The sequence below is a fragment of the Homalodisca vitripennis genome, chromosome 8, assembly GCF_021130785.1.
Source record: "Homalodisca vitripennis isolate AUS2020 chromosome 8, UT_GWSS_2.1, whole genome shotgun sequence".
Classification (NCBI taxonomy): domain Eukaryota; kingdom Metazoa; phylum Arthropoda; class Insecta; order Hemiptera; family Cicadellidae; genus Homalodisca; species Homalodisca vitripennis.
Window position 1 is genome coordinate 127,657,113 of NC_060214.1, and position 24,061 is coordinate 127,681,173.

The 24,061-nt window shown below is 34.4% G+C and overlaps 1 protein-coding gene across 1 annotated transcript in view; it reads left to right on the forward strand.

Moving 5' to 3' along the window:
- Positions 1–4,612: 4,612 nt before the first annotated feature.
- Positions 4,613–24,061, forward strand: part of LOC124368383 — a 104,556-nt gene continuing 85,107 nt past the window's right edge. The window contains exon 1 of the mRNA XM_046825671.1: positions 4,613–4,725. The gene's annotated coding sequence lies outside the window, so the exon portion shown is untranslated. The remainder of the gene's footprint in view (positions 4,726–24,061) is intronic.

The window sequence follows — 24,061 nt, forward strand, 5'->3', positions numbered from 1 at the left end:
GGGCCAGTTAATACAACAACATTAAGGGCGCAGATACAGATACAATCTCACAAAGGTGAAAGGTAACCGTTGAACTTATTTCGTGCAGCTTCCCATATTTATATTGTAGGGGCCAGTTAATATAACAACATTAAGGGCGCAGATACAGATACAATCTCACAAGGTGAAAGGTAACCGTTAAACTTATTTTGTGCAGCTTCCCATATTTATATTGTAGGGGCCAGTTAATATAACAACATTAACGGCGCAGATACAGATACAATCTCACAAGGTAAAAGGTAACCGTTAAACTTATTTTGTGCAGCTTCCCATATTTATATTGTAGGGGCCAGTTAATATAACAACATTAACGGCGCAGATACAGATACAATCTCACAAGGTAAAAGGTAACCGTTAAACTTATTTTGTGCAGCTTCCCATATTTATATTGTAGGGGCCAGTTAATATAACAACATTAACGGCGCAGATACAGATATAATCTCACAAGGTGAAAGGTAACCGTTAAACTTATTTTGTGCAGCTTCCCATATTTATATTGTAGGGGCCAGTTAATATAACAACATTAAGGGCGCAGATACAGATACAATCTCACAAGGTGAAAGGTAACCGTTAAACTTATTTCGTGCAGCTTCCCACATTTATATTGTAGGGGCCAGTTAATATAACAACATTAACGGCGCAGATACAGATATAATCTCACAAGGTGAAAGGTAACCGTTAAACTTATTTCGTGCAGCTTCCCACATTTATATTGTAGGGGCCAGTTAATACAACAACATTAAGGGCGCAGATACAGATACAATCTCACAAGGTGAAAGGTAACCGTTAAACTTATTTCGTGCAGCTTCCCATATTTATATTGTAGGGGCCAGTTAATATAACAACATTAAGGGCGCAGATACAGATACAATCTCACAAGGTGAAAGGTAACCGTTAAACTTATTTCGTGCAGCTTCCCACATTTATATTGTAGGGGCCAGTTAATATAACAACATTAACGGCGCAGATACAGATATAATCTCACAAGGTGAAAGGTAACCGTTAAACTTATTTCGTGCAGCTTCCCACATTTATATTGTAGGGGCCAGTTAATACAACAACATTAAGGGCGCAGATACAGATACAATCTCACAAGGTGAAAGGTAACCGTTAAACTTATTTTGTGCAGCTTCCCATATTTATATTGTAGGGGCCAGTTAATATAACAACATTAACGGCGCAGATACAGATATAATCTCACAAGGTGAAAGGTAACCGTTAAACTTATTTCGTGCAGCTTCCCATATTTATATTGTAGGGGCCAGTTAATATAACATCATTAAGGGCGCAGATACAGATACAATCTCACAAGGTGAAAGGTAACCGTTAAACTTATTTCGTGCAGCTTCCCATATTTATATTGTAGGGGCCAGTTAATATAACAACATTAAGGGCGCAGATACAGATACAATCTCACAAGGTGAAAGGTAACCGTTGAACTTATTTCGTGCAGCTTCCCATATTTATATTGTAGGGGCCAGTTAATATAACAACATTAAGGGCGCAGATACAGATACAATCTCACAAAGGTGAAAGGTAACCGTTAAACTTATTTCGTGCAGCTTCCCATATTTATTTATACTATCCATGATAGTATCGCTAAGTAAATCTTGTCACTGAAAGATATTTCCGTGCTCGTAATACTTCCAAATCTGATGTAATATATTAAGGAGAATCAAAATAAAGAAAAAGTTTTAAAAAACAAATGTTTTGTTACTATTTCTATTTTTCCACAAGTCACATACTGAAGGCAAGTTGTTGTGGGCGTAATGGAAATAAAAAAGGGCTATCAATTAAAGAGACGGAGTTAGGACTATCTAGCCCTCTCTATCACTCAAGCCCGGAAATTATAAAGTAGATTGAGGTAAATAATTAACTTAAAATAGAAAATAAAAAAATTGCCTAATGTATATAAATTAAATGAACTTGGGGGGAAATCGATTAAAAATGGACTGAAATCCAAAAATACAAAATAAAAACGATATACATTGTAATAAATATAAAACAAGGAGCAAAAACACGTTCAATCACTCTAACACACCGATTGTCCACATGACCGCAACAAGCAGCAACACCCGTCACCCCCAAGGTCCTCAATACATCTAATATCATCGGGGAGAGCGTTCCCAAGGCGACAGTAAAGGATTTACTAAAAAGTGTTGAACGATGAATTGGAATTGATAGTAATGTGACTCCCCTTCTTGTAGGTCGTTCACTAATATCAGAGATAAAGTTGAAATGATCGGACAGATAGACAGGATTATTGGTTTTAATAATTAAATGTAGAATAGAAAGAATGTGGAATTTACGTAGCTGGTGAAGTTTCATGAGTGACAATTACTGAACATTTTGTGAAACGTGCCCATGACATCTTAGATTAAAACTAAATCTAATACAGTAGTTCTGAGCACGCTAGAGTCTGTCCGATTGCTGAACGGTCATGTCACTCATCACGACATCACAGTAGTGAAACTGTGGTAGTATACGTCTTAATGAGCATCATTTTAACATTAAATGGCAGGTATAAGGCAAACCGTGAATGCCAGCAAATACTCTTTTGCACGTTATCATAACTTGCTCAGTCCATTTGAGATTTGCGTTCATGGTGAACGCGATACATTCAAGTTTGTTTAAATTTAGTTCACACAGTAAGTTTAAGTTTCGGGGCCGTGTCAAGATTAATTCGGTTTATCATTATATGATAATTGCGTTTTGTTTTCATTTAGTTTCAGCCCTTGTTTTATTGCCTAAATATTAATGGCTTCTATACCCAAGATGCTACTTCGTTTGGTAAAGAGGGAACGTCAGTGTATGTATTTTAATTGAAGTAACATCGTTTTATATAAAGTGAGAATAAAATTGGCCCAAAGACAAAGCTCTGTGGGACCACTCGCGAATCAGGTTTCCAGTCTGACATATTATTCCCTTCCTTCACACATTGCTGACTTCCAGTAAGGTAAGACTAGACCCAATTAACACAACCATCGGAGATACTACACTTCTTCAATGTGATACGGAGGAAAGGGAGGAATACTCGGTCGTAGGCCTTGGAGAAGTCATATAATATTAAATGGCAAACTAGTCTCAAGTTGTCTCTCTAGGTTGTAGTGGTTGTGTTATTAGATTTGAATTCAGATCGGAATTTGGTCTGAATATTATAGTTATAAGAAAAGTATTGGTAAACTACTCTCTAGAGATATTTCGAGAGACACGATAGAATGTTGATTGGGCTTAGTTCAGAAGGAGTTTGAGGGTTAAATGTTTTCTTCAATGAGTGAACTAGAGCGCGGTACCAAACATCGGGAAAACAACAAAACATTGAAAATAACAACTATAACAGGCAGTGTGATGGGTAGCGTATCCTTCAGAAAGCGTAGATGTATACCTTATCCCTCGCCCGGGTTATTAGTCATCATTACTCACAAGTGCGAACAAAAACCGGCAGCCACCAGCAAGGCTGAAGAAGCAACGACAAAATATCTACAGCGCGTATTTTATTCCAAGTCTATTGAGAAGAGGCCTGAAATCGGAATGTAATTGTACGCGAGTCGGGTCCCGCCCGGAGTGTGACCGTCGAGTCGGAGGGACCCTCGTAAATGATTATCATGATATAACATTATTGTGGGCAGCAACTTGTATACGTCAGTAATTTTTGGAATCGCGTAAAGCATTTTAAGGTAGACTATTTCTCAGTAGGGATTGGGCTAAAAATTATTAAGACCTCTTTCCAGAACATAATAATTGTATATATTTAAGATTTTAGGAACAACTAAAATAGATTATAGTTTCAGTCGTTTCTTCCTACGCTCTCGAGGTCAGTGAGATCGTGGATGTTGATTGAGAGCTAGAATGTGTTTCATACCCCATCTGTAAGATAACGCCTCATTTTATTAGGTTTCGTAGATTTTGAAATTTACCTTTAAAAAAATAATTATCTTTAACACTGGTAAGAATTATTTGTAATTATTTGTAAGTTATCGCAAACAGTAATAAAAGCAAGTTATCAGTTTATAGCTCGTTTCTTGGTGAGTACTTATGATTATACGATGACCAAGTTTCGAGCATTCCCCACAATAATTACGGTAGTTTCCTGCATAGCAAGATATGTTCAATTAATTTATATATAATAATCTGAAAACTTATGATTATACGATGACCAAGTTTCGAGCATTCCCCACAGTAATTACGGTAGTTTATTTGTTAAGGTTTTTTTGTATTCAAGCAAACTCCACGTGAATTATAAATATATGTTTTGCAATATAAAGTTACGTGGTAGGTCGCTTGAAACATTCAATTGCATCAACATATGTCAGCGAAACTTTTTAATTTTCATATTGTTTCTGGACCAACGCGTTGTTTTTGAGAACAATATTTCAGCATTTCCGTTGAACCAGAGCCTCAGACGTAAACACGAGACTGCATTCGGCCGAATTAAAACGTATTCGGGCATGAAGTGAAATTACACTTGACCACAATCCCTGGACAGAAGGTTTCTGGCCCATTAACTGGCAGTGTTACGGCAGTGGGCCGAACTCACCCGAGGTGTGGCGGAGATAGCCGATGTCGAGACAGGGCTCCAGCGACCCAGTGTGAGGAGCGCAGGGATCGCTACTACTACCCTTGTGCGTGCGTGTGTGTGTGCACTTGTAATTATTGTGTCGATATATTCAGGATAATATCTGTCAGGTAACAGACCATTAACTATACCGTTGCAATACCGAGTTCTATTAATTATTTAATTTATGTCACGGAATTCAGTACTTTTAAAATAATCGGAATAAAGTAAATTAATTTATGGATAAATGCTATTTGTCAATTATGGTATTAGTTTTAAAACTATTCCATGCCACTCTATAGCATCTATAGACTGAATTATATCAAGTATGTATTACAGTGGAATATAATATACGATTTTCTATGTTCTATAAAATCCAAACAAATTTTATTGATAAATATAAAATTGTATATTATGGAAACGTTCCGTGTTGAATGAGTAAATATACATTTAACACAGAGACAAATGATACTGTAGTTAATATACTAGTAATATTTCACAAAACTTTACTCATATTTTACCGCAAAATATTTTGTTTCGTTTACAGAAACATCTGTAGTCATATTTTTATATTTAGTAACAAAATGTAAAAAGTATTCACCTTTAATTTCAGAAATATTTTAATTTCTTAATTAATACCATATAGCCTAAACCATACCTAGCGTGTTAAGAAAAATATTTATATTTTACATTTCGGAACTGTATTAAAAATGTATCAACGAAAGTGTCATGTAATAAAAAATAGAAAGGCAGTCTCGGGACTGACCGACAGAAGTGAATACTTCTTATAACGGGGTGTGAACATATTTCTTGATCAAATACGTTTGAAAATTAATAAAATGGTTATTGTTATACTGTAAATAATATGAGACACTCAATTCTATAACATAAACAGTTTTATATTGTCTATTCATTTTAAACTAAATTTGTTACATTTCATATATTACAATGATCACTGACTTCTAAATATTAAAGTAATAAATATTTATATATTCATTATTAACGTGTATATTACTTTCTACAATTTGGCCATTGTCATTTTCTCTACAATTTTGTATTTATGAAATAATTACTTCATTTCATTGTCATTATATTCAAAAAACGAAATTATGGGTGTAAAATAACCGAAATAAGAAATTTCCAAATATCTTATAAACATAGCATCTGTTGTTCCATATAGAATTGTACTGTTGTTTAAAATTGTTAAATTAAATTTATATTTTAAAATGTCAATTAACGGTTTTAGGAATAGTATAAAAATACTGAAATATTAATTAATATTAACAGTGCTAAAATTCAATTTTGATGCGTATGAGCTGCTGTTAAATGATACAGTGAGTTAATCAATTTTACGTTAGATTTATTAATAAAAAGAAGTAGTCACTTTAACAAGGAACGACAGTAGCCTCTCAGTAGCTTGCCTGTATAGCCACTGAACGCTCTTTCTGACATCAAAATGGCCGCGATAGACCCACCACTAACGGCTACAGAGCGAACAATCGTGACGTTACGTTGCGTGATGCGAAATTAATGTTTTCCTCCATGTGAATACATGACATATATCCATAGCCCGCCAAAATAAGTAGTCACTAAAATTACTTTAGCCTAATATTTACTACATATATGTACAATTGTTGTAGAGTTACAACTGAAACATGTGCCAGGCCAGATTTGTCTGTGTGTATGTATAAACTACACATAATAACATTTATATAAGAACTTGTGGGATCTTATGCTTAAGTACTACACTATAATTACTTAACAAAATAATACAGCACGAACTACTTTAGGTATTTGGAGACCTCGGGAAGCATTGACCATAATGCGACGTAAACTTACGCGTGTATGTATGCTATGTCTTAGCTTTGTACTCGAGGCTCTGACCGAACATTTGGCGTTGTAAAAAGATCATGAAATTTTATCTCGATGTTCGCATAGTAAATAATTAAATGCAACTATATGTTTAATCTGTAAAAAAATAATTATCATTGGAAACGAAAAGCAAAACAGTTGCTATTAAAATTGATGAGGCTCATGAAGTGAAGTGTTCTAGTCTATGATTTAGAATTCCTATCAAATAGCATTGAAAGAACTAAGAAGAAATAGTAAGACCCGACCATGAAAACCGTTTCCGTTATGAAAACAATTACAATATTACAGTTATTTACATAATGTATTCATTTTTAAATACATCTACCGTAGGCTACTTGTAATTCCTCATTTATATTCAAAACCAAAAACATATTACGTCCTAATAAAGACATTCAAAGTACAAAACTTGAACTTTTACAACGTATAATATTTAAATATTTGGAATTAATTCAAATAAAACTTGTATTTTTCTTGATCCTATGAGACTTGTAGGAATTCATTTTTTTATTTCACTTTTAAAATCAGTTAACAAGTTACAATTATGATTATTGAAAACGTAAGTATATATTCTTTGTTTGAAATTTTTTGACGATTGAAAGCTGATTGTGAAGGAAATAATATTTTACCGGACATTTGCCATTGTTCTGTGATACAAAAAATCAGCTATTATTTTATATCACTTAAAGATGGAAAATATCCCGAAAATTTATATTTCCTTCATAAGGAAATACGCATTATTATCTTGCAATGTTACCTTCTTTAAAGTAGCGTTGCTACACACCCACACTCACACACTGTTGTACGTATATACAGGGTGTCCGTATTTTACTCTATCAAAAGCCACCAGGTTATTTGTTAGAACAAAATGTCTGTTTGTGTATTTTAGATTGTGAATTGCGTCTTTAAACTACACAATGGTATAACACTCAAAATTTGTAAACTAATTAGTATAATTAGGACCTGTTTATACAATTCATAAAAATATCATACTTGGTTTAAAGATGGTGGCCATACAATATTTTCAAACTCTCATAACGTAAAAAAAGGAGGTCTATGAGAAGTTTAACATGCGTTACTTTTAGATAAAACTTTTGTTACCAAATTTATTTCACCACGGCAAACAATAACCAAACAGTAAGGGTTTTGATGTGTGCTATGTCTCACTTAAAGTGATGGAATAATTGATGGAGTACTTTATGAACCGTGAGTGTACATGTTAAATGGTGTTACAGAAAGGGAAAATAAGGAGAGCGAGAGAATGTGTTTGGTTTCAATCAGCATTCAAGTGTAAGCATTGCGGATCTTCGCGTTATATTGTTAATATTATCAGACAGTCAATTTTATCAGAGAGTCAATGTTATCAGACAGTAAATATTGTAAAATGAAATGAAAAAACGCATTATCAATACAGGCGAAGTTTAGGGCCATGTGACCTTTTCTTACAAGCACTTAACCTATGACAAGAAAAATTAAATTAAATATAATTTGAAAATTTTAATGTGTATAATGTCAATGTGAATGAATTTTAATGTTAATGTTAATTTAAGTTATCAGACATTATGTTATTACACAGATCTTGTGGATAACTCGGGTAAGCCGTTAGTTACTTAGATTCTTTGGTCATTTGTTAATAAATTGTTCTGTAAAATACTCTTCTTAACAAACAACAACAAACCGCCACACACGCTTGTGTTAAACATAATTGATGTCACTCTTAATAATTAAATTTTTGTATTATGAAAAACTTTACTTGCCGATTTCCCGTTATGTTTTCAATGTGGTAATAAATTTATGATGAAAAACTGTAAATCTATCTCGTAAACTTTAATTTAAATATCCAAGTAAAAAAATAACTAACCTTTCGTATTTCCTTTAACTAGACACTATCAAATCTTTGTCAGATTAAAAACCTTTCGATAATATGAACACTTTTCACTGCATTTTAAGCCGTTTAGACTACCTCTTCTACATCATGGTTACTGTCCTTCTGTTCATTTAACATCACACATCTTAAAAGCTTACAAATTTTTATAATTGCAGTACGAGAGGTAAACATTTTTATGCAAATATTCATTTCACCCAATCTTTACAGCTGCCATTACAATCCCTATGAAACTAAACCCTTATTATCACAATATCTTAATATAAATTATTATAAATATTCTACCCACCCCCTGAACCAAGGTTTCTAATGCTTTATTTTTAGTATTTAAATTTGTAACTGTCGACAATTTCCATTTTAACAACGAAGGATTAACTACGACCATCTATGTCACTTGATTCCATATTACCATCCATCTCAATGCATAAACTGTTCTTTCCTATATTCTTGGATAAAGCAATGTTTAACACTCAAACCAAATATATCAAAGAACCGATTTATAAGTTTAAAAAATTCTTTACAAAGACCATTTGATTTTAAGCAATTTTCATCACAACATATAGGTATTATTATATGCTCTAAAATACTTAACTTTACACTAACATTTAATTCTTTATTGAAATTGCCTTCTATAAACAGGTCGTGTTCTAATGTGTTCATTCTACGTAGATATCCACTATGATGTCAAAACGATATAATGAGGTCGTTTGAATCTTTTTGGTCGCCGACACTTTCGTTGGCTGCACTACTGGAGCTATACTCAACATTCTCATCCACGATTCACGTGGTGAAAGGACATTACTATCTCGTATTTAAGAAGAAAAATAAAAAATTAAACATCATAATACATTATCATAAGTACAACAACAACCTGAAGGCAACGTTTGATTAGTTAAGTTTTGGAGTGGCATCTTAGCGAGAGTTCAGAGGCCTATATTTAGCAACAGGTCGTAAGTAACACTTCAATAATGGTATGATTTCTATTTTTCGAGTTAAGGCATACAATAAATGTCGTCCTATACAAGACTACAAGATTGACATTAAAAGTTTATGGTTATTACGCAAATTACACGATTGGTTTCGAATATAAACAACATCTCACAGAGTAATTAAAAACCAGAGAGAGAACTATTAGTATTTTTTATACTCTAAGCCTAAACACAAAAGTGTTTGTATTAGAGTAACATCTCGGTCAACCACGACTTCTCGCAGTCATGAGGAGTCCTGAAGTGTGAAAAACACCTGATCAGGCTAACAAGTTTTATTTTTATATTAATAGTTTTCAGGACTTACGGCACTGTGAGCAGTTGAAAAAATATTATTTTCAGGCTTACACAGCTAGTGTCTCAACTTCAGTTGCCCGGTACATCTCACGTATAGACATTGCTCAAACTGTATTGCGGAACAGCTGTGAATGCCCATATTTTCAGTTAATATACGGTAAATAAAAACAAAAAAATGTAATCAAGAACAATAAAAGAAATCGATTTTTCGAAAATTACTTTGACAGGAGAAAACATCAAATTATCGACAGGTTGGAAGCCATATCGGTCACTCCGGTTAGTCATGATGGTAATTTATTAGTGAAGTTTTTGTCAATTAAAACAGCTTCGTTCTTCATTTCACCTGTACAGGAGGATATAAATTATCGACAGGATGGAAGCCATATCGGTCACTCCGGTTAGTCGTGATGGTAATTTATTAGTGAAGTTTTTGTCAATTAAAACAGCTTCGTTCTTCATTTCACCTGTACAAGAGGATATAAATTATCGACAGGATGGAAGCCATATCGGTCACTCCGGTTAGTCGTGATGGTAATTTATTAGTGAAGTTTTTGTCAATTAAAACAGCTTCGTTCTTCATTTCACCTGTACAGGAGGATATAAATTATCGACAGGATGGAAGCCCTATCGGTCACTCCGGTTAGTCGTGATGGTAATTTATTAGTGAAGTTTTTGTCAATTAAAACAGCTTCGTTCTTCATTTCACCTGTACAGGAGGATATAAATTATCGACAGGATGGAAGCCCTATCGGTCACTCCGGTTAGTCATGATGGTAATTCATTAGTGAAGTTTTTGTCAATTAAAACAGCTTCGTTCTTCATTTCACCTGTACAGGAGGATATAAATTATCGACAGGATGGAAGCCCTATCGGTCACTCCGGTTAGTCATGATGGTAATTTATTAGTGAAGTTTTTGTCAATTAAAACAGCTTCGTTCTTCATTTCACCTGTACAGGAGGATATAAATTATCGACAGGATGGAAGCCATATCGGTCACTCCGGTTAGTCGTGATGGTAATTTATTAGTGAAGTTTTTGTCAATTAAAACAGCTTCGTTCTTCATTTCACCTGTACAGGATACAGGATGGAAGCCATATCGGTCATAGTCGGTCAGGCTCATGTCAGCAAGGTGTGTTAGTCGTGATGGTAATTTATTAGTGAAGTTTTTGTCAATTAAAACAGCTTCGTTCTTCATTTCACCTGTACAGGAGGATATAAATTATCGACAGGATGGAAGCCATATCGGTCACTCCGGTTAGTCGTGATGGTAATTTATTAGTGAAGTTTTTGTCAATTAAAACAGCTTCGTTCTTCATTTCACCTGTACAGGAGGATATAAATTATCGACAGGATGGAAGCCCTATCGGTCACTCCGGTTAGTCGTGATGGTAATTTATTAGTGAAGTTTTTGTCAATTAAAACAGCTTCGTTCTTCATTTCACCTGTACAGGAGGATATAAATTATCGACAGGATGGAAGCCCTATCGGTCACTCCGGTTAGTCATGATGGTAATTTATTAGTGAAGTTTTTGTCAATTAAAACAGCTTCGTTCTTCATTTCACCTGTACAGGAGGATATAAATTATCGACAGGATGGAAGCCCTATCGGTCACTCCGGTTAGTCATGATGGTAATTTATTAGTGAAGTTTTTGTCAATTAAAACAGCTTCGTTCTTCATTTCACCTGTACAGGAGGATATAAATTATCGACAGGATGGAAGCCATATCGGTCACTCCGGTTAGTCGTGATGGTAATTTATTAGTGAAGTTTTTGTCAATTAAAACAGCTTCGTTCTTCATTTCACCTGTACAGGAGGATATAAATTATCGACAGGATGGAAGCCCTATCGGTCACTCCGGTTAGTCGTGATGGTAATTTATTAGTGAAGTTTTTGTCAATTAAAACAGCTTCGTTCTTCATTTCACCTGTACAGGAGGATATAAATTATCGACAGGATGGAAGCCCTATCGGTCACTCCGGTTAGTCATGATGGTAATTTATTAGTGAAGTTTTTGTCAATTAAAACAGCTTCGTTCTTCATTTCACCTGTACAGGAGGATATAAATTATCGACAGGATGGAAGCCCTATCGGTCACTCCGGTTAGTCGTGATGGTAATTTATTAGTGAAGTTTTTGTCAATTAAAACAGCTTCGTTCTTCATTTCACCTGTACAGGAGGATATAAATTATCGACAGGATGGAAGCCCTATCGGTCACTCCGGTTAGTCATGATGGTAATTTATTAGTGAAGTTTTTGTCAATTAAAACAGCTTCGTTCTTCATTTCACCTGTACAGGAGGATATAAATTATCGACAGGATGGAAGCCCTATCGGTCACTCCGGTTAGTCATGATGGTAATTTATTAGTGAAGTTTTTGTCAATTAAAACAGCTTCGTTCTTCATTTCACCTGTACAGGAGGATATAAATTATCGACAGGATGGAAGCCCTATCGGTCACTCCGGTTAGTCATGATGGTAATTTATTAGTGAAGTTTTTGTCAATTAAAACAGCTTCGTTCTTCATTTCACCTGTACAGGAGGATATAAATTATCGACAGGATGGAAGCCCTATCGGTCACTCCGGTTAGTCATGATGGTAATTTATTAGTGAAGTTTTTGTCAATTAAAACAGCTTCGTTCTTCATTTCACCTGTACAGGAGGATATAAATTATCGACAGGATGGAAGCCCTATCGGTCACTCCGGTTAGTCATGATGGTAATTTATTAGTGAAGTTTTTGTCAATTAAAACAGCTTCGTTCTTCATTTCACCTGTACAGGAGGATATAAATTATCGACAGGATGGAAGCCCTATCGGTCACTCCGGTTAGTCATGATGGTAATTTATTAGTGAAGTTTTTGTCAATTAAAACAGCTTCGTTCTTCATTTCACCTGTACAGGAGGATATAAATTATCGACAGGATGGAAGCCCTATCGGTCACTCCGGTTAGTCGTGATGGTAATTTATTAGTGAAGTTTTTGTCAATTAAAACAGCTTCGTTCTTCATTTCACCTGTACAGGAGGATATAAATTATCGACAGGATGGAAGCCCTATCGGTCACTCCGGTTAGTCATGATGGTAATTTATTAGTGAAGTTTTTGTCAATTAAAACAGCTTCGTTCTTCATTTCACCTGTACAGGAGGATATAAATTATTGGTAGTTTCGGTTTAATATTTGTTCACTTAAAATTACCACTCTCCACAGCAAGACGGAGATATTTAAAGAGTTTAATCGTATCGCGATGTGACTTAAAAACGTAGATATTCGTTGACCCAGCCTATAACTAAACTACAAATAAATTTTGAGACTTTATTACTTTAAATATTTTTATTACATTGAATAATAATAAACTAGTTTCAGCTACTTCCAGACCTTAGGATGTGTTCATAAGTTTATCCGTGAGCAATGAACAATATTTAAAATAAAATAATTAATTAATTTAAAATAAAGGTCAACTTAAACCAGCGAAAAAGCTTCACACCATATATTTAGAGATGTGGTTCTCGAGATGGTACTTGAGAATACCCAAAAAATCTCCGCACTCTCTAGTGATATGTAGTTTTTAAGCTGTCAATGTTTTTGATGTTGTGCCACGTCTGAGTTTGAAATATACCATATCACTGATACTTGCAACTCCCAACTACGAGATACGAGCAAGTATAATACAAATTTATAGTACAAGTATCACACGAACACTCCTGCTGTTGTATACTTCGGTGATAGGTGATGTTGTGCCACGTCTGAGTTTGAAATATACCATATCACTGATACTTGCAACTCCCAACTACGAGATAAGAGCAAGTATAATACAAAGTTATAGTACAAGGATCACACGAACACTCCTGCTGTTGTATACTTCGGTGATAGGTGATGTTGTGCCACGTCTGAGTTTGAAATATACCATATCTGATACTTGCAACTCCCAACTACGAGATACGAGCAAGTATGATACAAATTTATAGTACAAGGATCACACGAACACTCCTGCTGTTGTATACTTCGGTGATAGGTGATGTTCTGCCACGTCTGAGTTTGAAATATACCATATCTGATACTTGCAACTCCCAACTACGAGATACGAGCAAGTATGATACAAATTTATAGTACAAGGAACACACACAAACACTCCTGCTGTTGTATACTTCGGTGATAGGTGATGTTGTGCCACGTCTGAGTTTGAAATATACCATATCACTGATACTTGCAACTCCCAACTACGAGATACGAGCAAGTATAATACAAAGTTATAGTACAAGGATCACACGAACACTCCTGCTGTTGTATACTTCGGTGGTAGGTGATGTTGTGCCACGTTTGAGTTTGAAATATACCATATCACTGATACTTGCAACTCCCAACTACGAGATACGAGCAAGTATAATACAAAGTTATAGTACAAGGATCACACGAACACTCCTGCTGTTGTATACTTCGGTGATAGGTGATGTTGTGCCACGTCTGAGTTTGAAATATACCATATCACTGATACTTGCAACTCCCAACTACGAGATACGAGCAAGTATAATACAAAGTTATAGTACAAGGATCACACGAACACTCCTGCTGTTGTATACTTCGGTGATAGGTGATGTTGTGCCACTGAGTTTGAAATATACCATATCTGATACTTGCAACTCCCAACTACGAGATACGAGCAAGTATGATACAAATTTATAGTACAAGGATCACACAAACACTCCTGCTGTTGTATACTTTCGGTGATAGGTGATGTTGTGCCACGTTTGAGTTTGAAATATACCATATCACTGATACTTGCAACTCCCAACTACGAGATACGAGCAAGTATAATACAAAGTTATAGTACAAGGATCACACGAACACTCCTGCTGTTGTATACTTCGGTGATAGGTGATGTTGTGCCACGTCTGAGTTTGAAATATACCATATCACTGATACTTGCAACTCCCAACTACGAGATACGAGCAAGTATAATACAAAGTTATAGTACAAGGATCACACGAACACTCCTGCTGTTGTATACTTCGGTGATAGGTGATGTTGTGCCACGTCTGAGTTTGAAATATACCATATCACTGATACTTGCAACTCCCAACTACGAGATACGAGCAAGTATAATACAAATTTATAGTACAAGGATCACACGAACACTCCTGCTGTTGTATACTTCGGTGATAGGTGATGTTGTGCCACGTCTGAGTTTGAAATATACCATATCACTGATACTTGCAACTCCCAACTACGAGATACGAGCAAGTATAATACAAAGTTATAGTACAAGGATCACACGAACACTCCTGCTGTTGTATACTTCGGTGATAGGTGATGTTGTGCCACGTCTGAGTTTGAAATATACCATATCTGATACTTGCAACTCCCAACTACGAGATACGAGCAAGTATAATACAAATTTATAGTACAAGGATCACACGAACACTCCTGCTGTTGTATACTTCGGTGATAGGTGATGTTGTGCCACGTCTGAGTTTGAAATATACCATATCACTGATACTTGCAACTCCCAACTACGAGATACGAGCAAGTATAATACAAATTTATAGTACAAGGATCACACAAACACTCCTGCTGTTGTATACTTCGGTGATAGGTGATGTTGTGCCACGTCTGAGTTTGAAATATACCATATCACTGATACTTGCAACTCCCAACTACGAGATACGAGCAAGTATAATACAAAGTTATAGTACAAGGATCACACGAACACTCCTGCTGTTGTATACTTCGGTGGTAGGTGATGTTGTGCCACGTCTGAGTTTGAAATATACCATATCACTGATACTTGCAACTCCCAACTACGAGATACGAGCAAGTATAATACAAAGTTATAGTACAAGGATCACACGAACACTCCTGCTGTTGTATACTTCGGTGATAGGTGATGTTGTGCCACGTCTGAGTTTGAAATATACCATATCACTGATACTTGCAACTCCCAACTACGAGATACGAGCAAGTATAATACAAAGTTATAGTACAAGGATCACACGAACACTCCTGCTGTTGTATACTTCGGTGATAGGTGATGTTGTGCCACTGAGTTTGAAATATACCATATCTGATACTTGCAACTCCCAACTACGAGATACGAGCAAGTATGATACAAATTTATAGTACAAGGATCACACAAACACTCCTGCTGTTGTATACTTCGGTGATAGGTGATGTTGTGCCACGTTTGAGTTTGAAATATACCATATCACTGATACTTGCAACTCCCAACTACGAGATACGAGCAAGTATAATACAAAGTTATAGTACAAGGATCACACGAACACTCCTGCTGTTGTATACTTCGGTGATAGGTGATGTTGTGCCACGTCTGAGTTTGAAATATACCATATCACTGATACTTGCAACTCCCAACTACGAGATACGAGCAAGTATGATACAAATTTATAGTACAAGGAACACACAAACACTCCTGCTGTTGTATACTTCGGTGATAGGTGATGTTGTGCCACGTCTGAGTTTGAAATATACCATATCACTGATACTTGCAACTCCCAACTACGAGATACGAGCAAGTATAATACAAAGTTATAGTACAAGGATCACACGAACACTCCTGCTGTTGTATACTTCGGTGATAGGTGATGTTGTGCCACGTTTGAGTTTGAAATATACCATATCAACTGATACTTGCAACTCCCAACTACGAGATACGAGCAAGTATAATACAAAGTTATAGTACAAGGATCACACGAACACTCCTGCTGTTGTATACTTCGGTGATAGGTGATGTTGTGCCACGTTTGAGTTTGAAATATACCATATCTGATACTTGCAACTCCCAACTACGAGATACGAGCAAGTATGACACATAGTGTTATAGTACAAGGATCACACGAACACTCCTGCTGTTGTATACCGAACACTTCGGTGATAGGTGATGACCTTTGAAAGTTACTCCCTGATCCTGATCTACTTTAGGATAATTGTATATTATGTAACACATAGACTGCGGCAGAACCACATTACGATTATTCCGGCTGTTCCACAGCAGTAAAGTGATTGACTTACTGGAATATGAAAGTTTGATAGGGAAACGGTTTTCATAAGAACAATGTAATATGATTTTCGTAATATTTAACTGGATAGGTCCGAAGATTTCGGTGGCACTAGAACTATAACAGTCCTACAGTAGGAGTCCGGTGATTTCTTAGTGATAGCGCTTGTGACGATACCCAGTGGAAGGACGCATATTTTTCTATCGGCGTTCCTAAACGAAATACTTCAACAAACTAGAAAATCAATAATTGGTAACGACATTTATTCAATAGAACTTTGAAACACAACACAACACTACAAAGATAACAATCACAAGAACTGCTAATATACGCTCAGCAGACTAACAATGCTCAGCTGTTAATGCGTCTTTTATTCGTTTTAGAACAGGGGTTACTGAGTTACACATTAAAACACAAAGTGTGAGAGTTCATTCTAATAGTTACGTACCTACGTCAATTTGAGGTAGTTGTATATTGGTTAGTTAACATTAGTATGAACAAACAACTATCCCATTTATTGTATTTATGATTAGGTTAAACACCTTCCAGGCATTTCAGTGGTTCGTACGAACCTATCTCTATTACCACGTTTGTATCTTCAAGTTCCGTTCTTGAAAAGTACAACATATTCAAAGGTTATAACAATCTACTGTAAGAAATATATATTGCAATATTTTTAAATTGTTTACTGAACAATATTTTAAATAGCCGTTCTCTGTTCGTAGTCTCGCGTTTTTGCTTGATTCACTCTACGAATTATGTAAACTGTTATAAATGTAATGTATAAAATATCCATCAAATCAAAATTGACTTAATGCCCCCTCGATGGGTTTCTCGGTACACAAAAGTCACTCTGCTTTGTCACTCTGTACAAACGGTCACAAGCTCACTGCACTCTCTGTGTCACAGACAGACAGACAGACACTTGCACTAACGTTAGTGCTCGGTACCTCTGCCTACAAATAGTCGCGCCTCAATCTATTCATTACGTCAACGTATTATTAATTTTGTTCATTAAATTAAATATACAGCAATATACAAAAACATATTCAGAATACAATAAATGTGTTGAATTTATTACTAGAACTACATGCACTAAACTGTTCATAATACAATTATTATTATTGATATTACGTTAAAAACTCTTACAATTTCCTACGTTTGTAGGAACCCCAGAATCTCTTCATATACATTTAACAATTCCTGTTTGACTTTAAGTAAAACCCAATATGGACTACTGTGCCATTTAAAAACAGATAAAGCTAAGTCAGCCCAGGCGCGCCCAAATAGTGTAGTTTGTAGAAATTATGTATGCAGTCTTGCTACTTAGAGTAGAGATATACATCTATAAGTAAGTCTAGTACTCATTTAACCCACTTAGCACAGCTGAGAAGTAGCAGCTCTGTGTAGGTGTAATGGTGGTATTTAACATGATGTCTTCTTCTATCATTTACAATATATGTCTAGTACCCACTCAACCCACATAGCAAAGCTGAGAAGTAGCAGCTCTGTGTAGGTGTAATGGTGGTATTTAACATGATGTCTTCTTCTATCATTTACAATATATGTCTAGTACCCACTCAACCCACATAGCACAGCTGAGAAGTAGCAGCTCTGTGTAGGTGTAATGGTGGTATTTAACATGATGTCTTCTTCTATCATTTACAATATATGTCTAGTACCCACTCAACCCACATAGCACAGCTGAGAAGTAGCAGCTCTGTGTAGGTGTAATGGTGGTATTTAACATGATGTCTTCTTCTATCATTTACAATATATGTCTAGTACCCACTCAACCCACATAGCACAGCTGAGAAGTAGCAGCTCTGTGTAGGTGTAATGGTGGTATTTAACATGATGTCTTCTTCTATCATTTACAATATATGTCTAGTACCCACTCAACCCACATAGCACAGCTGAGAAGTAGCAGCTCTGTGTAGGTGTAATGGTGGTATTTAACATGATGTCTTCTTCTATCATTTACAATATATGTCTAGTACCCACTCAACCCACATAGCACAGCTGAGAAGTAGCAGCTCTGTGTAGGTGTAATGGTGGTATTTAACATGATGTCTTCTTCTATCATTTACAATATATGTCTAGTACCCACTCAACCCACATAGCACAGCTGAGAAGTAGCAGCTCTGTGTAGGTGTAATGGTGGTATTTAACATGATGTCTTCTTCTATCATTTACAATATATGTCTAGTACCCACTCAACCCACATAGCACAGCTGAGAAGTAGCAGCTCTGTGTAGGTGTAATGGTGGTATTTAACATGATGTCTTCTTCTATCATTTACAATATATGTCTAGTACCCACTCAACCCACATAGCACAGCTGAGAAGTAGCAGCTCTGTGTAGGTGTAATGGTGGTATTTAACATGATGTCTTCTTCTATCATTTACAATATATGTCTAGTACCCACTCAACCCACATAGCACAGCTGAGAAGTAGCAGCTCTGTGTAGGTGTAATGGTGGTATTGAACATGATGTCTTCTTCTATCATTTACTATATATGTCTAGTACCCACTCAACCCACATAGCTCAGCTGAGAAGTAGCAGCTCTGTGTAGGTGTAATGGTGGTATTTAACATGATGTCTTCTTCTATCATTTACAATATATGTCTAGTACCCACTCAACCCACATAGCACAGCTGAGAAGTAGCAGCTCTGTGTAGGTGTAAGGTGTATGATGTGGTTGAACATGAACATGATGTCTTCTTCTATCATTTACTATATATGTCTAGTCACCCACTCAACCCACATAGCACAGCTGAGAAGTAGCAGCTCTGTGTAGGTGTAATGGTGGTATTTAACATGATGTCTTCTTCTATTATTTTACAATATACGTAAAACTTTGTTCCGAGTTATTTTATCAATAAAATGTGAGAAAGTGTAAGGAACCTGCGCGAATTATTTTACTCTACTGACTATGTTTGAGTTATCGTAACTTTAGTTATACTAATGCTATTAATGTGAACTAAAACTTTTATATGCTTATTACACTTAGTTATGCGTGTTTCTTTCCGTCTGAAAGTGTATCTTTCAATATTTTCCTCTGGTGTGCCATATACCCATCGAAATATATAATACTAAATATAAAAAATGCATGTTTGGGTTTTAAAATAAAATCACATATACTATTTTTTTATTTTAACTAATAATGATATTTCTTCATATGTATAAATCAAGGTTTTAAAATGTGGAAGTTTGGCCATTTAGTTCGTAAAATTTGTGTATTGGATTAATGAAATATAAATTAAACACAATTTGTGAGCTGTTAAGCTCTACTAAGATTACTTTAGAAAATAATAAAAGATACAGTGGTGTACCTCAATTATGCTGTAAAAACACTTGAAAACATTCTAGTGCTACAACTCTTCAGTTTTTGCAACATGTTTCTTTTTGTACTTCAGTATGGCGTAAAAATCACCTCCAGATAAATTAGAAGTTTTTTTTTTTTAATTTCATTTTCCACTTTGAAACCTTTAAAACAGCGACCCGACAGGTCACAAGACATTACTTTAAGAATACACAACCCCTCAGTAGGGGTTAAGCTAATGTATAAAATCTAAAAATAAAGAGTGTATACAAATTATTTTTCGAATACTTTTAAATTGTGCAAGGTTTTTTTGAAAAATATTGTAATTTTATATCCATACCGTGATAAATTTACGGCTGTAGACAAATACATTATGGACGGAAAGTCAGTGAAGGTCAATGGTCGAGCACTTGCGCGTGTGTGCGTACAAGATGTAACTTTTTGGGGAGGGGGGGAGTGAGTATTTCACGGTCCGAAAAGTAATATTGCGTTTTTTTGTATTATAAGTTTTGTATGTTCCGGATTTTTTTTTTTAAATAGGTAATATTTTTTGGTAAACAGGTTAAAATGAGATAAACTGTGGATTTCAAAGGTCTATTAGTAAAACAAACGCAAGTATAACAGGCGTGAGAACGAATGCAACAGATTTTCCTTACTATTATAATATTACACGCGTTTATTTAAAAAGATCCCTCTTCAAAAGAATTTATTTAATAATTACGATAACCTTTTTGAAAATAAAATATTAACAAAATCCTTTTACTTTTAAAAATTGCGGACGTTTAAATTATTCCATCAAAAATTATATCTTTTGAATCAGTTAATATAAAGTTATGAAAAGAAATAATTTAAACTTCCTCCATTTTGAAATGGGTACAAGTATTCTGTTAATATTTTATTTTCATAATGGTCTACGAAATTTAAATACAATTCACAAGTAGTATAAATATACTTAGCGAAAACAGGATCAGTATGCCATTTGATTTATCTCACATTACTGTTTATGGCATAAATATTAACCTTAAGAATGAAGTAGAATAATGAAGAGTTTATATTTCCTTATATTTAAGGTATTATAGATTGATTTTTTTTTCTTTTGTTTATAATTACCTTATTATATTATTATTACTTACAAGTATAAGAATGTAGGCCTACTATTGATACAATCTCTTCTTGAACACAGTATGTTAGCTGTATATCACATGTGTACAAACAAAGAGTTAGTAACTTCACGATAGTTAAATGTATCTCACTCGTAAATACTTTAGTGAATTGACATTTTATAACAAACCCGTATGCAATGTTTACATGTCTTGATAATCATCATTAGTTCGGACAAATGTTAGAAATAGATTAAGCATGAAAGGGATTTAAAAGCTCCAATTATTGGTAACTACATATTCTTTTAAGAAATTTATTGTTTACAGAAAACAAAATAACACTCGCAACACATAAATTTTCTCTTCGTACCAACACTACACCCAACACACTAATGTTTTAAAAACTAATCCCCATAATTTCCTTTTTTTTAATCCAAAGAATGTAAATTACCTTGGATATTGATCTATTATCATGCTTCAGATAAAATGCTATCACAAAGAAAGTGGCTTGAAGATGGGAAATAGTTCCCGATTGTTGTAAGGTTTGGTTTTTATTTTATACAGAAACAAAATCAATTATGTGTAAAGGTGGAGAACGATGGCTGTGATGGTTTGAAAATGCATCACAAGTTAAGGGAGGTAAGCTGAAGGTATAACACTTTTCTAATAACAACACTTAGAGTTATTTAAAACATCTCTCCGCCTTGTGAGGAGCTAAGTGTTGAACTATACTACCCTGAACTGAATCAAGGAACTATTCTGGAACTAGGATTTATCCTGGGAAATGCTATATTAGTATTTAAGAAACTAACTTCAGAACGCTGAAAGAAGGAATAACCTTCAGTATTACACAGGCATGTAGAGTGTACAAAGCAGACCGAGCTCTCAGAACATGACTATTCAAAGGCTGCAGCTTGAATACGTGTAATAAAGCATCGTGTCCGTAAAAGTGATTTTTATGTTGTTATAACTATAACAACAACTTTTTTTTATCTAAAATATAATGCGTTGTATCTTTTTAATCCAACAAAGAATACATCATATAGTTCAGACTAAAACGTATTAATTACAATAGTACGTGACTTAAATTGTAACATCTTATTTGTAACCTCTCTCACTTCTTTACATAATAACTATCATAATAACTACCTTCATCTATTTATTATACGTAATTAAATAAATATTGAGGTCTTGGTTGATATTATGTAATCTTGACACACTATACAGTTATTAAATAATTTAATAGTTCGTTTGCAGTAGTTGCTAACTATTTTCAAGTTTCAAGGTACAGTTTAAAAGTATAAAATTAGGTATGGGCGTATAGTATGTGAACTAAGCATTGTTTTAAGTATCAGTACCTCGCTACTAATAATGATACTTATAAAAATATTTGTTAATGTAGATTTAAAACTATGGTAATAATGAATTAATATAATATTTTAAATTGAATTGGAAAGGAAATACGTAAAAGTTCCATTACAACATTGATCGAAAAATAGTTTAGCAGGATTTATTTGACTATACTTTTAAAACTGCACTTATTAACATATTATCATAAATGCATAAACTTATTTCCAAATACGAATTCTATAACATTCGTAAATGGGGTTTTGAGTTGTATGTTTAAAATAATGTTCAATATTGACACAAATATTATATTATTACTTTTTATTTGTATTAAATATTAAACTGTCTACTTTTATATACAAATCAAATAACTTTATAATCACAGTTTTAAACGGTGTATATATTGCAAACAAGCTAAGTCTAGGTTCATTGTGAAAAATGTTAACTGTCTTATCTTATGTTATCTACTGTTCGCCACCCGCACATCAAGTCACGCCACAAACACTGCAAAGCTGCACGTCAACCTTAATTGTATACTGAACTGAACTGAAATCTATTATATTTATTATGTATTATACATTTTTTAACTAGCCGCAATTACTTGTAACAGTGATTAGTAATATTCCATTGTTTCCATGTCTTGTAAATTTGAATAACTGTGGAATAAACTTCATTATTCTTTATTCAATATTGCATCTATCGATAAATAATTAAATCTAGAATATGAAGTACAATAGTAACTCGCTCCACTCAAGCTTTAGAAAGTTAACAATAATGTATTTTTACAGCAACATCCAATAGTACAAACTAGTTCATTGTGCAACTAATTGCTTCATTATCAAATAACTAAATACAGGGTATTCAATAAAGGTGTTCCAATACTTTAGGATTTTTTTACACACATATAAATGTTCAAAATGTTCTTATGAAGTATATATATATATACTGAATATATATATATATATATATATATATATATATATATATAGTGATATAGATATATATAGTGATATATATCTGTCTGTGTTTTGCAAAAAAAATTATATATTTTGAACCAGTATGGTATACAGTTATATAACTTGATAATGGTACTACAATTTTGTAGAACTCTGAAAATAAAATATTTAAATAATCCTTTTTCCTGTTTTAAAATGGCGTTTAAATCATTCCATCAAAATAACTTAAAAACGATCCCCACACACACACATATATATATATATATATATATATATATATATATATATATACAATTTATACTTAAAAACATAAAATCAATTATATTTGAAATGGAATTGAATAGAAATTTGAAACGTTATAAAATGTGAATTTCTACCGCAGCCTCGATTCCTCTGACGATCGTCTCGCCCGTCACGTCGCATCGTCTTCTATGAATTAGGGAAGCGATCAGAGGCGAGATTGGAAAAGAGCCATTTGGAGAGAATCCAAAGAGAGGGAGGAATTTGTAATCAGCGGATAACTGATATTGCGGTCTGACCTTCTGTCCGACCCAGCTGTGTGCAAATCAGTTGGGAGCTCACAGAAAATTGCTAAAGTTTTCCACGTTTTAAGGTTTGCTTCCCATTATTGCTTTTACTTTAATCAACCAATTATGTTTGTTTCCCTGGTTTCCAATAAGTATCTTAT